The following is an 8809-nucleotide window of genomic DNA, read 5'->3' as shown; positions in this document are numbered from 1 at the left end:
GAACGAAGGAAAACCCTTAAACTTGACTGATAAGGAGCTAATATCCAAATATATAAACAGTTTGTAGGACTCAACATCAACAAACCCCAAACAACCCAGTTAACAAATGGGCAGAAAACCTGAGCAGACGTTTTCCCAAAGAGGACATACAGATGGCCAACAGGAAAAAAGCTCAACATCAACTATCATCAGGGAAATGCAAATCAAAATCACAGTGTGATGTCACCTCACACCTATCAGAATGGCTGTCATCGAAAAGAACACAAATAACAAACACTGGCCAGGATGGGGAGAAAAGGGAACCTTGACACATGGTTAGTGGGCACAGAATTATCACATAACCCAACAATTCCAGTGCTGGGTATGCATCCAAAAAAACCCCAAAACACTAATTTGGAAAGATACATGCACCCCAGTTTTCATAGCAGGGTTATTTAGAATTGTCAAGATAGGGAGGCAATCTATGTGTCCATCAACAGATGAATGGATACAGAATATGAGGTATATGTAGTAAATGGAATACTTCTCAGTCTTAAAAAAATCAATGAAGTTTTGCCATTTGCAACAGTATGGATGGACTTGAAGAGTACTGTGCCAAGTGTAAGAAGTCAGACATCACTTATATGTGGAATCCTCAAGAATACCACAAACTAGTGAATAAAACTAAACAGAAACAGACTCACAGACATAGAGAACAAACTAGCGGTTACCAGAGGGGAGTGGGGAGGGGGAGGGGGAGGGGCAACCTAGGGATCGGGATGAAGAGGTACAAACTATTATGAATAAAATAAGCTACAAGGGTATATTATTCAACACCGGGAAGATACTCAATAGGTTATAATACATATAAATGGAATGTAACCTTTAAGTTGTGAATCACTATATTGTACATGTGTAAATTATATAATAATGTATATCAACTCTACGACCAAAAAAAAAAAGTGTATTTTAAAAGCACCATACCCGTTTTAAGGACAATGCTGGCCTGACTCTATGTTGGGGATTGCAAACCCCATAGCCCCTTGCCCAAAGGCTGAGGGAATGTTCCCTTGAGGTCTGTGGTGAAAACCAGTCCTTTGTGAGTGGAGATGCCTCTTGAAAAGCATGTCACCCTTGATTATTCCTATTCTCCAAAAGGTCCTTCAAAGGAAGGGTGAACGTGACTACAAAGTGGCCCAATGGAAAGTTCCAGCTTTGGGGCTTTCGTGGAGTATCTCTTAGGAAACACTGCTTCCAGGCTGACTTATGTTCCCTGAGGAACCAGGGAGAGACACCAAACATTTCAAATTGGTGGGCTACAACCCAGGCACTGAAAGAGGGGCAGAGATTCCCAGACCCTCTCTCAGGAACCTCATCGGTTGCTCCAAAAGAGACCCCACAAAGTCCTCCACTCACAGGATCTTCCTCCTCTTGGTGGTATAAAATGACCCTGTGCCTTATCTGCTAAGCAGGGGACACAGCGCTAGATACTACTGTTTCTTGGGTGTATTGCCATGCCAGTTATACAAAAGAAAAGAAAGACGGGAAAGCTAGGTGAGGTATTAGAAATATCTGTCCTCCCGGGGCTGCAAGAGGCAGTCACCTGGCCACACAGGTCTCCCTGAGTTTAAGACCTCTGGTGGTGGTTCTGCAGTAAAGGAATAAGCTGGTCCACTTTCTTTCCAGCAGAAAATGGGGAATGGGACTGGTCTGAAATAAAGTGTTCTTCATTGGCTGATTAGGGCCTTAATCCTCATCAACTATGATGGTTGTCAATTCAGTCTGGCCCTGGAAAGGAATACAGCATTTTTCCCCAAAACAAACTTAGAAGGGGAGTAGGAAGGTTTATCTTCCAGGAAAATGTATCTAGGAAATGCTCCCCAAGAATCTGCCCAAACTACTGAATATATTTACAGTGGTCTGTTATTAACCATTACCTGTCAGGAGAGTGTGCAAACACTGTCCCCCATTACCACAAATTGTGCAGTCGAGTTTCCTAAATTTGGAGAAATCAAAGGGCTCAGTACATCCGGAGTGCAATGGATAAGACTTTTTTTTTTTTGGAAAACCATCTTCCTGATCATGGGATCTCCCCGGCGCCTGTACCACAACAATGCAAGATACCAATAATAGAAGAAATTGTGTGAGAGAGAACAGAGCATATGTGAGAACTCTCTATCTGCTCAATTTGTCTGTAAACCTAAAACTGTTCTAACAAGTAATGTCATAAATTTTTTAAAAAAATGTAATGATGCAACACCCTCAAATCAAAGTGTTGCTGGCATCCTATAACGGCATAGTTAATACTAGCCCTTGAGGTGCACCAACCTGGAGTCTGACCAGGCCTATGCCATCAGCCTCTGCAGCCTGGCAGTTCCCCTGGAATCTGGCTGTGGAAACATGTAGGTCAAGGTGGCCGCAGAGCTCCATATGGTGCAGAGAGAACACTGGAATGTGGTGACGGCGGGCAGAAACCATCGGAGGGCCGAGGTCGGTGAAGATCCAGGACGACTCAGATTCAGCAGCTGCCCCACCCGCGGCCACAGAGCAAAGGACAGGGAGGACAGGAACTGAGAGCTACCGGATGAGGTCGCTGCCTGAAAGATAAACGCAGCTCAGGAGGCTTTGGTCAATTTTGAGAATGGGAAGCAGGAAAATGAGTTGAAGTACGACTCGCATGTTCCGTGGTGGCTTGAACCACCAGTCTTCCAGGTAACAGCACGCTCGCATACTGTACTCACAGAGCCGCATTACACACTCTTCTGCTGTTGCCACGGGGTGAGAACGTGCCCCCCAACCCCTCCCTCCGGTTCTGAAAACACACTCAGACTGGCCACTCAGGACACGCTGTTCTCACATGGGGCACATGAGGGCCTTGATACCAGGGAATGCGCCAGGCCGCCTGCTCCTCGCCGCCTCGGGAGCCTCCGCTCAGGTGACAGGGGACCGCCACAGCCTCTGGGGCTGCAGCCCGCCCTGTGCCCCTCTTCCCTGCGCGTCCCCCTCCGCGGAATGCGAGGCTGGGACAGGCTTTCAAAAGTGGCCGACGTTCAAAACTTTAAAACTGGCCGCTGAGCCATATAAACGTCCGGAGGCTGGAAACGTCGACGGGGAGCCCGTGGGCCGCGCTGAGCTCCGCTCCCAGGACCCAGCGGCCGCCTCAGTCTCGGGGACGCGGGTGGGCGGAGAGGGGGTGAACCCGGAAAGCGGAGGAGGAGCACGAAGGGGAGGCAGGAAAGAGCCCAGAAGAAACACTGTCAGCTGCTCACACCCGACCTCACCCCTCAGGGCGCCAGCGGCCTGGGTGCTCGCGGTGCGACGGGTGGGGCCGCGGCCGCTTCGGCTCCCATCCGGTTCCCAACAGAGAGAGGACGCGCCGTCCCCCGACGAAGCCGGCAGCGCCCCGCGCGTCTACCCTTGCACCTGGGTCCCAGGGAGGGGACACCCCACGACGTGCCTAGCCCTGTCCTGAGGACGTTCAGAGCTGCCAGGGCAGCGGCGAGAGGACAACTGCAAAGAAGGGGAAAGGAAGTTTGCGGGTTTTTTGGCGTTTGGGTTTTTTTTTTTTTCTGGCGGGAATTTTACCTCAGGGCAGAAAACTCTAGAAATGCCGGCAGAGCAGGCGCATTTGGGGGAGGCCGCCAAGCCCTTCCCGGTCGCTCCTCCCGAATGGACTTCGTGTCTTTCCACGACGTACAAACCTGAGGGCAGGCGAGTCAGGCGCCTCCTGGCGTCGCGGAGGAAGCGGGCTCGGGGCGGGGGGACGAGAGCGCCCGGCGGGAGGCGGGTGCTGGGCCCGCGGGGCTGCGCGCGGCCTGGCTCCGCGGCGGGAGGGGCGGGCCTGCGGCGGTTCCATGGTGTCGTGGTGAGCACTCTGGACTCTGAATCCAGCGATCCGAGTTCGAGTCTCGGTGGGACCTTTCCCTTTAGGCCGCGCCGGCGTCTTTTACTCCCGCAGCCAGAACTCAGTCTCCTGCCGAAGCCCGCGTTCCTCCGGTTCCTGTTCCTGCCACCGCAGGCACCTGGCATCCGCGTCCCTGACCTCTGCTGGCTCCTTCTCAAGAAAACCTGCTTCTCCGACCTGCGCGGTCCACATGGGCAGGTGGCGCGCAGGTGGGGGACGAGCCCGGGCTGTCCCCGCTGGCCCCGGGCGGTCAGCCCGTCTCTGGCCATCGGAGGCCCGGCCCCGCCGCCAAGTGGCGCAGCGACCAAGCCAGTGCCACCCCGCCATCGGGGCCCCCTGGGTCTCGGGGGTAAAAGGCAGAGGCTGCGCCGCCTGAGTCCTGCCCGGCGAGGGGGCGTCACACCGCAGGCGTAACTGCGCGCTTGTCCCTGTGAGTCAGGGGTCGCTGTGGGGGGCTGTGATGTCTCTGGTCAGACAGGGTGACAGCCTCTTATGGTTCCAGACCCGAATGGGTAGTGCTGTATTGAGGTGCCTATTCTATTCTGAAGTTTGATTGATCCTATTCCACTGTGTTCCGATTTTATTCAGAATTTCTAGCTCCTAAGTCTCCATTGGACACGAAAAGCCGCTGTTAGGCTGAGATTTCAATCTTGACCCCAGGAAGTCCCGTGCTTTCATCCCAAGCTCAGCCAGAAAGAGGAGAAAGGCCAAGGATTCCAGCGTCTGGGGAGACCAGGGCTCCCTGACCCCTCTCCACCCAGGCCTTTGAGACACTTGCAGAGCTTCTCATCAAGGCTAGCCTGTAGCGAATATACTTTGTTTGGTTAGATTTGGGTGGAAACCAGATTTAATTTTTTATCATTATAAACTTAAATTCCTTTTTCAAATGTTGCCTCTGGATATGGAAAACACAATGTAACACATAAACCTTTTGTGCAAGGCCTTCTGTGGAACAGCCACATGGATAAGAACTAGCCGAAGAGAGTATAAAACATAATAATTTATGTGTACCCCAGAACAGTGACAAAATTTTAACACCTGCTTTCGTCAATTGTGTTATGATTGGCATTGTTGGGTATTTCTTTATTCTTTTGTCAATATAGTGTGGGGAAAAGCAAAGGAGGCAGTATAAGATATTGTATTTCTATTACTCCCAGTGCCCTTAAAAACAAAACTAGTGGTATTAGAGAAAAGAGTCTCAGTTGAAAGACAGACATTCAATCAAAGCCTGTAGTTCTGAGTTTGAATTGTGAATGTGAATATATGTGAATGCATGAACACATACAAATATGAGTATGTATTTGCTAGCTCTGTCCACTGCAAAGGTCTAGAATTCAACCACTTCCATTGAGTGTCTTTAGGTTACACAATTTGATTTGGGAATAATGTTTTTCACAGAAAGGAATCAGAGATTTTGAGAGATATGACTGAGTCCCGGTCAGGGGCAGATGAGACAGAAGCACCTTGTCATAGTGATATCTACAAAGGTCTCAAAGACTCTTAAAATCTTATGAAAAGGAGAAAGGAGCCAGCTTAAAGGCACATTCACTGCTGAAAGAGAGGATCATTGGAGTATCAGTAAGGACTCTATTGCAATGAATTGAAATACTTCAATGTGTTTGAAACTTTGATTTCACATTAGCACAGGGGGAAAAAAAAGAAATAAAAGAAATTAGTTGGTGACCATGGAGGATGCTTGGGGAATTGCTCATTAAGCTGCAGTTTTCTTTACAGAGGGAACCACTAAGTAACTAAACAGTATTTAGTACTAAGGGGAAGTTTTTTTTTATGCAAGTGTACCAGCTAGATAACACATGGCCATGGAATATCACCATTTTGCTCCACATAACTAGTTAACGGATCTAGGCCTTGAACTCCAAGGGCTGCTAACATTATTTGAGGAAACACACAGGAGTTGATGTGCCTCCTGATCAGAGAGCACACACCACTTCTGAGGTGCCCTTGCCAGGATACCAAACACAATCTCCTCTGCCTCTGTATCTACTGTGTCCAAAATAGGGGCCACTAGACACATATGGCTATTGAATACCTAGAATGTGGCTAGGACGACTAAGGAACTGGATTTTAATTATATTTAATTTATAATTCATGTGAATGTAAACTTAAAGGCTGAAGATATGCACAACATTTTTCTATTAAACACAACTTTAAAGCTTTGGTAGAATTATGTTTCCCTTAATGTGCAGCATTAATTAGCTGTGTAGAAGATAATATTTGTATCATTGTGTGCTTATACTTTTCAGTTTTCAATGTGGTTACTCGGAAAATTGAAATTACATATGTGGTTTGCAATTTCATTATATTCCAGCACTGCTTTAGATTCTACCACCAAAAAGAAAGTATGGAGGACGGAAGAATTTATTAAAGTACACCCAGTTATACAATTTACATTGTGGGAATGCTACAGAACAAACAACTCCATTTCTTCAACAAATGAATGATTTAAGAAAGGAAAAGAAAAGGACAGCAAGAGACCAAGAGAGCTGGAGCAAGAGTGAGAGGGAAGGAAGCAAGGAAAGAAGGGGGGGAGGGACAACGGGAGGGAGGAAGGAAGAGGCAGGGGAAGAAAGGAAGGGAGGGAGGGAGGAAGAAACCCAGAGTAAATATGTGTGTAAAGACTTCAACACATATCCTACTAATTACAGTTTGTGCATTTTCTTTGGGTCCCAAGAAAGAATAACTTAAAAACAATAATGGGAAATTTGAGCACTCTTTTATGACATTAAAGATGCTGAATTAATTTATGAACAATTATAATGCTATGATGAGAATACTTTCAAAAAGAGTCCTCATTTACGGAAACATACTGGCAAAATGACAGACGAAATATGATATCTGAGATTTGCTTTACAGAATATAGGGAAAGGTAAGTGGGTGGCTTGTAGTAAAACAAGGGCAGCCATAAGCTGATATTTGTTGGTCGTGGCTAACAGAGATGGGGATGTTCTTATATAATTCTATTTTGTGTACTATTGAAAACCTGCATTTGAAAAAGAATGATAGGAGAGCACAGGTCCACCTAGGATAATGGCAGCAGGAACTCTCCACGTGCATTTCAGAGGGCTAGGGACTAACAGAGAGAGTCAAGGACACCAGTCATAACCCTGCCCCAACCAAGGGCCAGAGGACACCGTGGACTCCAGTTGGTTTGTATTTAGCCAGGTGTGGGAGCCACACAGAAGTAGAGGAACCGGCAAAGACTCTGCACATAGAGGAGCACAAAGATAATTGACACACATCAGGGATCGATAAGGGCTGGTAAAATTTTAGAGAAAGCACCATAGAATAAGATATTCATACACTCTCAAAGCACCACTAATCAAATTACTGATTATAGACAGCAAACATGTCTTTCCAATGAATGGATCTCATGAAGCCCTGCACAACAAAGTGTCCAATGCTAAAATGACAATAGTGGTGACAGGCAAAGTGGACACTCTCAGCCTCCAAAGGGGCTGCGCTAGGAAGCACACAGCATGCACTAGGTGGTGTTCTAGGCAAAAAGGTTCCCCCTGAATTTAATCACGAGGAAATGATCAGACAATGGCAAACTGTAGGCCTTTGAGCCAGACAACTGACCTGTCCTCTGCAAACAAGTCAATGCCACCACCACTGAAGACAGCTACCAAAAGGTGAGGAGAGGCTTGAGGTTCCCAAGGCCTAGAGAAATATAGTAGCACAATCTTTTTAGGCCTTTGGAACCCAAAACATCTCTTCTCCTTTTTGTGGTCTTAGTTGTGGAGACCTTGACTGTTTGAAGAAAGACTGGCCAGCTGTCTTGCTCAGTGGCCTAAATTCTGCAGTTTTCTGATCACTACCTTGTAATGAAACTCAGGCTAAACATTTTCAGCAAGAACACTGCATAGTTAATGCCATCTACTCCTGGTCCAGTCCATCTAGTGGCAAAGAATGACCAGGTTGACATGTTGCCTTCTTCCAGTTGCTCCTGATGCTGGTGTGTGGAGGAGGCATATTGAGAGGAACAAGAGTTAAGGTCTCTCCAAACTGTGTGTCCATCAAAGCATTGGTCTCCTTAGTGACTGATCACACTTGGAGGCTGATGGCTGGGATTTCTTCCATCAAATCTGTCTTTTGGAGTGTGGAAAGTGGTTGTTGGTTGGGATGTCGATTCTCAGGAAAGGATCCCTCCAATATTCTGTTGAGGCTTGAACTTGACTTGCTGTTGTAGATTTTTTTCATCAAATGGAAAAGGTACATTTTATAATATGGATTCATCCAAACTGGCAATATATTTTCTTAGTTGCTAGGGAAACTGGTATCTGCAAAAGACAGAGGGAGAGAGAGAGATGACACGGGAGTTTTCCTAGGTCCTGCTGATACCTGAGCCTGGAGGGATGGCTACATGATGACAGAGGCCCGGGCAGGCTGAGCTCCTGTTGACAGGAGGAGCTGAAGGGGGAGCCACAGGCTGGCTGAAGGGGAAAGTGAGATGCATAAGTTAGCAGAAATAGCTCCTGAAATTTTCATCCAGCCTGTGGAGCAGAATCTAGGGACCCCTGTCCTCACCCCACCAGTGCTTGGTCATATTGCAGCTCAAGCTGCTGCAGAGCCTTAGCCAGCTTCCTACCACCCAATCCGCAGCAGCCACTTTACTCTTGAACCCCTTCATCTGAATCGAATGATGACATTCTCACATGTACCAGGGATGGATGTACTTAGCATCCCTCGTACACATTCAGAAACAGACTGCTATGGGAGCAGAGATGCTTGCTGGAGAAATACACTCTCTTCTACCTCTACATCCCTGCCTTCTGAGGAGGAGGGACCGGCTACAGGGAGAGCCCTGCAATATGAGAGCCAACAGGGACCTCAGAAGGTATCCAAGTCCAGTTCCACCTTTTACAGATGAGGAGCTCTGGTGCCAAGGAACTAAGGACTAACTAA

At 47.5% G+C, this 8809-nt stretch overlaps 2 non-coding genes across 2 annotated transcripts; one reads left to right on the top strand and one right to left on the bottom strand.

Annotated features, from left to right (window-relative positions):
• Nucleotides 1-1920: 1920 nt before the first annotated feature.
• On the bottom strand, nt 1921-2085 carry LOC130842035 (U1 spliceosomal RNA). Its single transcript, XR_009050330.1, has one exon. It is a non-coding gene; the product is annotated as a U1 spliceosomal RNA (small nuclear RNA).
• Nucleotides 2086-3827: 1742 nt separating this feature from the next.
• Nucleotides 3828-3899, top strand: TRNAQ-CUG (transfer RNA glutamine (anticodon CUG)). The gene has a single exon. It is a non-coding gene; the product is annotated as a tRNA-Gln (tRNA).
• Nucleotides 3900-8809: the final 4910 nt, after the last annotated feature.

The sequence above is a fragment of the Hippopotamus amphibius genome, chromosome 1, assembly GCF_030028045.1.
Source record: "Hippopotamus amphibius kiboko isolate mHipAmp2 chromosome 1, mHipAmp2.hap2, whole genome shotgun sequence".
Taxonomy (NCBI): domain Eukaryota; kingdom Metazoa; phylum Chordata; class Mammalia; order Artiodactyla; family Hippopotamidae; genus Hippopotamus; species Hippopotamus amphibius.
The sequence above is the reverse complement of the archived record's forward strand: the minus strand, read 5'-3'. Positions and strand labels throughout refer to the sequence as shown.